The following is a 9,360-nucleotide window of genomic DNA, read 5'->3' as shown; positions in this document are numbered from 1 at the left end:
GAATCGGTATAGTTTCGCAGTTTGACACAAATAGTCCCTGCGATCGAATAAACTTGATTTCGGCATACCAAACCATCCAAAACTTATTTCTAAGTTATGTAAAGGTTATTTAAGGTATGTTAAGCCTATGTCACTATTCCGGAGTGTTTGTTGCATTAAACTGGTTATATTTACGCATCAGATCGTGTATAACCTTCCAGAAAGCGACTTAAAGCCCGAAATCGAACAAGAATTGATATGTGCAAATGATACACATATTTTCACAATTCCCAAGTATGAAATACAAAATTTCATTGGTTTGGCATTTGTTTGACGGTCACAGTGACACAGGTGTCACAGTCTCCCCTACTTTAGGAAATTTCGTCCCGAAATTTATTCGTAGGAGTCTGTCTGTGACTTTGTGTCAAATAACCCCTAGAGATATGCAAAGCATAATCCTATCATTTCCTTAACGGCCATTCTTCAGAAACGAAAATGAACAGACGGAGTCATTTTCAACAGATGTTTCCTCAGAAACGGAAATGAAAAGGATAATCAGACGGATATTCATTTCCTTCAACGGATATTCTTCAGAAGCGAAAATGAATGGATGATCCATTTTCAACAGATGCTTCCTCAGATTCAGAAATGAAAAGGATATTCAAACGGATATTCATTTCCTTCAACGGATATTCTTCAGAAGCGAAAATGAATGGATGATCCATTTTCCTCAACGGATTCTTCATCAGAACAGAAATGAAAAGGATATTCAAACGGATATTCATTTCCTTCAACGGATATTCTTCAGAAGCGAAAATGAATGGATGATCCATTTTCCTCAACGGATTCTTCATCAGAACGGAAATGAAGGATTAAACAAACGGATATTCATTTCCATCAACGGATATTCTTCAGAAGCGAAAATGAATGGTTGATCCATTTTCTTCAACGGATTCTTCATCAGAACGGAAATGAAGGATTAAACAAACGGATATTCATTTCCATCAACGGATATTCTTCAGAAGCGAAAATGAATGGTTGATCCATTTTCTTCAACGGATTCTTCATCAGAACGGAAATGAAGGATTAAACAAACGGATATTCATTTCCATCAACGGATATTCTTCAGAAGCGAAAATGAATGGTTGATCCATTTTCTTCAACGGATTCTTCATCAGAACGGAAATGAAGGATTAAACAAACGGATATTCATTTCCATCAACGGATATTCTTTCAGAAGTGAAAAATGAGTAGCTAGTTCATTTTTCTTCAACGGGTGCTTCATCAGAATTGGAAATGAACAAGGTTCACTCAAGGCACATGACAAAAGTCGCTGTGGTTTCTGTGCACTAAATTCCATAATTATGTAGGCCTCCATAATTACGTAATTCCTTGCACAGTCTGCACAGTTCATTTCATAATGTGTAGGGGAAGAAAATCAAACTTGTGATGAGTGTGGCTAGACTACCATAGGGTCCTTTTAATTAGATCAACAAAAGATCTCTTTAATTAGACCACTCAAGGAGTCTTTTCAGCTATATCATCACATGATATTCCTAACCAGAATTTTGGATCAATCTGTTTAACTAGACCACTCAAGGGGTCTAATTATGGAATAGTACTTCATAACCCAAGGGACTCAACTCCAACGTAGAAGTCCATTAAGGATTTAAGATAGTATCTTTGGATATCCTACTATGAATCCCTTATACGAAGATATGGAAGATTCTACGAGGATTTGGATAACAAAATTGGATCACAAAAACATAAAAGGGAGAACATAAGCATATAATCACATAATTGTTTAATTTGGCCTTTAAATTGTTATCTTTGAACGCGGATACTTAAAGCATACCAGGAATCCAATCCGTGGATTTCATTTGGCACTTTAATCATTTTCAAGAATCTATCTATGAAGATAGGAAAATCTTAATAGGAATTCGGCTTTGTCCTTATTGAATTGTAATGTACGTATTGAATCATACAAAGAATTCAATTAAGGGCTCCGATGAACGATACCCATCCACAAGGATCTAATTATGAGGATAGAAAGATCCTACATGGATTTTGGAATTTGTGTAACGAGAGGTGTTCCGACACCTTGCACTAGGCGTGCTTACGTCGATACACAAGGTAGAAAGTTCATGAGGTTCAGGCACTAGATATGCCAAGGCGAGATATGAAGCAGAATTTGAAGGTTGAGTAGCAGCAGGATTGGTAACAACTTTGCTTTGGATCGCAAAGCGGCAGATGTTAACCAAATGTCCCCATCGTCCACCGTGGGTACATTTGAAACAGGGTATTTGATTTGGGTGATGACGGTGGCATTGATTGCACCAAGGAGCAGTTCCCTTATATGGCTTCATCCCTGAGGCGAGTCATGGTGATAGCTAAAACAACGGTCCTCTGGAGTACGACGCCTACTTACTGGGTAGTTGCAGCACCTGGTTCGGACATTTGGGTGTTGTTGCGATGAAGAGGCATCTTGAAGACAATGGAAGGCATAGGAGGAAACAAGCAAAAGATAGCCAAAAGAGAATGACAACACATGAAGATTGTGACCATTTGTTTGTTACCAAAGGCAAACAAATGAGACAGTGACTAATCAAAGTAAGCGGGTCAATATAATGTATCGCGAAGACATGCTCGCCTATAAGTGGACACTCACCCCAAGAGTTCCCAGGTAAGAGTGACTGGTCCGATACTGCGGATTTGTACGAACACTCTAGCCTTAGACAGAAGACCCAGGGTACAGGCATCCACTCTTCTAGTTTGCACGTGTTCACATTATTTAGACCCAAACTTTGACGAGTTTGAAAACTCAAGAGGCACTAAGCCAAATATGAGTCAAACTGGAAGGGTTCAAAACCTTATAATAAATCATCCTAGAACAGATGATTAGTTTTCAAGGCAGATCAATTTATGTTCTTATTGTGGTTGTCACTTAAGGATAAGTGACGGTATTGTTTTATGACTAAACGCAAGTAAACTCGCGTTAGGGTCCTAGGAAGGTTATAGTCTAGGTCAAAGCATTACTAATAACCTAATTCCCTATAACCATTGGCTCTGATACCAACTTTTCTGTCACACCCCGACCACGTAAAACAACAAAACGTGGCGGAAACGTCGGGGAGTGTTGTAACAGAATCATTGTTTCACAACCATGGAATAAATAGTTTCGTTTTATTGAATTATTGAACTAAATGTTTTGATACAAATTAGATAAATACAACTATTATCCTCCAAGTTTTAAAGTCGCTAAGGCCTTGTCCATTCCTATGTGAGAATACACCAATATCATCATCAAATGCCATCAACTAATGTACCTGAAACACATGTGAAAATAGGTACGTCAGCATAAAAATGCCGGCGAGTACATAGGTTTTGTATGAGTTTCAGATTCATGGCTCGTTTTACATATTGCAATACTTATTTAAAAACCTTGTTTTGAAAAGTATAGTATTGCGACACAAATAACCAACTCAAATCAAATTGGTTATATTTCATAAAAAAAAAATCTCGTAGCCATGATTCTTAACCCCAAAACATTTGTTTAATTAAATCCAGATTTGTAAATCGTTTATGGAATAAAACTCGAATAGTATAATATATTGTTGGAAAACCTTGTATTACAACTTTGTTTTGTTTACCATTGCCCAAGTGATCTAGATAACGCAACGATATATAATGTATTAAAAGCACTTATATATAGGAAGTACCAGCGGCGTATCCACCATGCTTTTAACACATTATACCCGCCCCGTTACCTAATCACTTCCCTAACCCAACGGTTCAAACAGATTCAAACAGTTCGTGTCAATCAACGGTTACAAACGGTTCACATAGTCAAATAATCACTAACGGTTCACATAGTCAAATGGTTACAAACGGTTCACATAATCCAACGGATCATCTAGTCAACGGTTATAAACGGTTCACATAATCAATGGTTACTAACGGTTCACATAGTCAAATGGTTACCAACGGTTCATATGATCAAATGGTTACAACGGTTCAAATGATCATATGGTTACAACGGTTCAAAATGTAAAACAATGTGTCCATATGCTGGATGAGCATATGCGACAAAATGTAGTATATGGAAATCAATGTGCTAGCATGTTACGTGAACATACATAGCAAAACATAATAAAATCGTGTACTATTAATGTACTATTGAACATAGTAAGTATATGATATAAAAACATGGGAAACATGAAAGTATCAAGTAGGCACATGTGTTCCACCCCAAAACAGTTTGAAAACAGTAAAAGAGGGGACTATGTACTCACCTGAGGGTGCTTAGAAGTCTTGAACAACAACCAAGCAAAGCTAGAGTGATTAGGGAATCAAACGGCACCCTATATAGGTAACTATGTAAATAACCGGACCTAAATCGGGAGATAGGATAGAATGAGGTTCTATAAATCAAATGAGTAATTGAACTCATATGGTATGATTTAATAGACCCTACATTCTGATTGAAAGGCCTACCTAAGTGCTTTTGACCCGTTTCGACACATTATGGTAACATAAGCTACTATAAGGCGTCGTTAGCGTAAAACTATGTTCGGATGGTTAACTATGTGCTATGCCAAGTCTTACATGCCCAATTATCCCTAAACATGTTACTAAATCAGATTACTTGTCAAAAATATGTTCACATAGGCAAAAATACGGATTTTAGCTTCAAAAGGGTATTTTGGTCATTTCCTATGGGCATACAAGCTAACAAGCAAATGACTAACCAATCCTATGTGATCATAAGGTATAACCTCAGTGGTTATTCCCTATGCAACTATGATCACTAACTAAGCTTGGTCGGATCCTAACGATCGACCAAACGGGTCGGGTTCGGAAGTATAAGCGGTTGTTTAGTCCGCTTATCTTACGACCCTAAACAAGCACAAACTAATAGTGTCTAGTTAGACATGTCAAAACATGTCTAACCTACTGATTTGGTATCAAAACAAAGTGTTTTGATACCCTAAAGTAGTTCCGAGGCAAAATGCGTGCTAAAACGCATTTTGACCGAAACTTTGACTCGACACTACAACTAGATAACGTGGTAATCAGCGGTTATAATCGCGAAGGATTATAACTATCGTGATTACAATCACGTGTCAAAGTTCAATTGAACTTTGACTTGACCAATTGATGGTCAAAACCGAAAGTCAAACTGTTGGCCAAACTGTTTGACTTTCTGCACTACATAAGGAAAAAGCAAGAAAAAGAATGAAAGAAGGCTCACAATAGTCCTTGCTATCTTTTCTACAAAGAAGACAAGTCCCAAATGCTTGAGAGAGAGCTCCAAAGCAGATGTGAAGAGAGGAATGAGAAGAATGAGCAAGGAATGAATGAAATGGATGGGCTATTTATACTTGTGGTGATGCTCTAGGATCATCACAAGTGGTTTGTTTAGCCATTAAGGAATAAATCTCATCCATACAAGTGTTAGGAGCAGGTGCAAAGCCTTGGAGAGGTGGTAACTTGGTTACCACACAAAGAAATTGCAAGTTTGGCCCCTGAAATTACAAACTGTTGCTGAAAACACACATTCTGCCCAGATGAGGCACTCGCGTAGCGCTAGGGCATAGGCCTTAGGGCTCGCGCTACGCTAGCATGTATCAGGTTCAGCAAAGTTTCAAAATTGACAGAAATGGTCCCTGCACGTGTTTAAAGCCTTTTTCGATGCGTGTAAACCTCGTTAACCTCATTTCAAGGCTCTAAAATGAAGTTAAAGCATAGGGAACTCAAAACATGCTAAAAAATATCTCGGATGTCGGTTCGTTTGGTCGTACGGTCACGTTGTTCGGTTATTTACGACGAAACTCGAACGGACGCGAAAACGATCCAAATTAAGCGACGAATGGAATTTTTGCATGGCGATCACTAAAACAAAAATATTTTAGTGTGTACAAAAATTTTGGATGTCCAGATGTGTCCAGAACGTAAGATATGCGCGAAAATGCAAACTTACGCCGTTTATGACACTTTTAGTCCCTGTAAGATCATATAAGCATGTTTTCACACACCGAACCTATCAAAGCTTATTTCTAAGCCATATTTAGGTTATATATGGTATGTTTAACTTATGATCAAGTTCCGGACTGTTCGACACCATACGAATCGGTATAGTTTCGCAGTTTGACACAAATAGTCCCTGCGATCGAATAAACTTGATTTCGGCATACCAAACCATCCAAAACTTATTTCTAAGTTATGTAAAGGTTATTTAAGGTATGTTAAGCCTATGTCACTATTCCGGAGTGTTTGTTGCATTAAACTGGTTATATTTACGCATCAGATCGTGTATAACCTTCCAGAAAGCGACTTAAAGCCCGAAATCGAACAAGAATTGATATGTGCAAATGATACACATATTTTCACAATTCCCAAGTATGAAATACAAAATTTCATTGGTTTGGCATTTGTTTGACGGTCACAGTGACACAGGTGTCACACAAACGAGGCGCAGAGTTCACTTGGGAACTCGAAAGCGACAAGAAGGCGAAGTACCCACAGTTGTTTGTTATGGCTTCGGCCTAATTTCGGGACGAAATTCCCTCAACTATGGGAGGCTGTAACACCTCGTGTTTCAAAAGTCAAAGTCAAGATTGAAGTCAAAGGGAGACAAGATTGCTAATTGCGATCTGTCACTCCTTGCTCAATTCCTGTTTTGACTTCTTTGACTTGTAGATAGTCTATTTTGTGATTTACGTTAGTTGTATTATGTGGAGTACTTATTAATAATCGAGGTTTATCGCATGCTTTATCGCTTTATAGCTTATCGCAATCGCGCTCGCAACTCGAATTACGCGTTCTGGATATTTTTTTACGTGTGTGTGTGCCTTATGTGTTACTTGTGCATGTTTAATTTATGTTTATGTTATGGTGATTAATCGAAACGCAATCAAAACTCAGTCGCAATCGAATCGCAAACGCTAAACGCAAGTTAAATAAGGATGATTGTATGTTGATATAGTAGTTGGGATTAAAAGTAATTTGAATAAGAAACTCTATCGCATCGCAACGCTTAGCACGCAAATTAAAATCACAAAACTCGTCGCGCCGTTCACTCCAATCGAGTGGCCAGCCGATCAAGCTGCCACCCGATCGGGTTGCCACCCGATCGACCAGCCCTCTCATTCCCTTTCCATTTATGGAAACCCTATAAATACCCCTTATGTCAACATCATTTGATGTTGACTGCTCTCTCTCTCTCTCACTCGCTCCAGCCGCTATTTCTTCAGATTTCTCGCGATTCTTGTAAATTTTCCACCTAAATCTTGTACTTTCTTGATCTACACGTACTCCTACACCTTTCTATCTTTTGAATCTTAACTTTAACCGTGAAATCACTAGATTTGAGGTGTTCTAGGATGATGTCATCATGGTGTTCTTATGAACTTCATGTTTTGGCTTCAATCCACCAAGAACAACTTAGATCTGAACGATTTCCACACAAATAGACAAAGATCTTTCATAGATCTGAACATATTCATGGTAAAAAGGATTGAAAGATGGTTTTCTAACTTTCTTTCAACTCTTTTACACTCAATGCACTCAGAACCGATAGAATTGGAGCTTGTTCTGATCTTCTACTCTTTCTTGTTGTTGTATTGGTTCAAGATCTAGATTCTATCCCTGAGATTACCGATTTCGGGTTAAACATGGAACACCGTCTCGAATAGTTAACTGGTCGAATTTGGGTGATTCCTGTCCGATCGGATTACTAAGTATTGACGAGGTTTCTGTTGTTTAGCACGTTATCAGATCATCTCGAGAAAACGACAAACTATCAAAACAACCAAGGAGGAAGACGATCAGGTCATCTGGGATGGATTGTCGTCCGATCGGATTGCCACCCGACCGGACTACCACCTGATCGAATTGCACCTTGGGTCCCACTCTTAACTTTTATTTCAAACTTTGAGGTTTGGAACATTGAACGCATTGCCGTTCGATCGAGTTGCCACCTGATCGGATTACCAACCGACCATGTGATGTTCTGACTTCAACACTTAAACAATTTTCAACATGTTCAATGCATAGGGATTGCCATCCGATCGAGTGACCGTCCTGCGGTGAACTTGTTCTCAACTTGAGAAGTCTCGCCAATCAGATTGCCGTCCGATCGGACTACCATCCGATCGACCGACCTGAAAGGTAAAGATACTTCTCTGTTTTCAAAATGCTACAACAAAAACTTCAAAGGACAAGCCATCATACACAAACACATCCATCCCAAACGAGGTGACTATCCAATCGTGTGACCACCCGATCGGATTGCTGTCTGATCCTTTGACACTTTGCATTGTTTTACGCGCCGCTTATCTTTTATGCTATCGTTCTGATCAGGCTAACCTTACTCTCTAGCACTCCCTTCAATCCATCAATCGTCGTGAGTATACTCGATCCCTGTTTGCTTTACGCACTTTTGGGTGTTACATACGTTACTTATTCTAAATCACATCGAACACACTACGCAATACTTTAAACACTAACCGTTACCGCATGTTATACGTGACTTAATGAATGCTTGTTTGTTATGTTTACACATGGGATGCTGTCTACCTTCCTTAGCAACGATAGTACTATAGTTTGGACTCAGCACCTGTTCACTCAGGGGTTGTTAAGGAGAATTTGTTACATGGCTCACAGTGGTGAGTGTGTATTACGAACTGCCTTGGGCAGTCAACCCGCAATCATTAGTATCGATAGGTTCATGTCGATAACTAACATGCCTCATTTTACACTGTGTACGTGCTGGTTATGCGTAACGATTTCGAACGTTATTATATCTATTAAAATTGTATGATTACCTTTACACTATGTGTATTGACCTTTACTTTAACGTATGTGGCAGGTGCTTAGGATGTTTATATGCTTAGCTTGCTGTGAAATGAGGCTAGGAAAGGTCTAGAAACAAATAAACAATTGACTGTAATTGAAATCTGATTTGTCGGAACAGAACAATTTTGACTAGATCTTGTTAGTAATAATTATGTTATCTTTTATGTCATGGTATGGGACATGATGCTTTAAATAATTGGTAATTATAGTTGTTATGAAAAATTCTGGACAATCTGTTTCGCTCAGTGCCACGCCCCGATGTTTTCGCCATCGGTTGGGGTGTGACATACACCTCGTGCTTAAGTTGTGGCCATTTAAATGGATGAGCCGAGGATATCCAGGACACGGTCATTAACCCCCCAAAGGGATTGTATCAAACAAAACAGATTAAAACGGGTTATCTCAATGATTTAACCACTAATCGATTAAAGATTCAATACCCGACCAAGCGGTATTATTAAATACCGTATCCCAAGCCCGTATAACGGAAAATAAGTTAAAAGTATTTACCTGAGCTAAAATATA

The sequence above is a fragment of the Helianthus annuus genome, chromosome 4 (genome assembly GCF_002127325.2).
Source record: "Helianthus annuus cultivar XRQ/B chromosome 4, HanXRQr2.0-SUNRISE, whole genome shotgun sequence".
NCBI classification, from domain to species: Eukaryota; Viridiplantae; Streptophyta; class Magnoliopsida; order Asterales; family Asteraceae; genus Helianthus; species Helianthus annuus.
The sequence above is the reverse complement of the archived record's forward strand: the minus strand, read 5'-3'. Positions refer to the sequence as shown.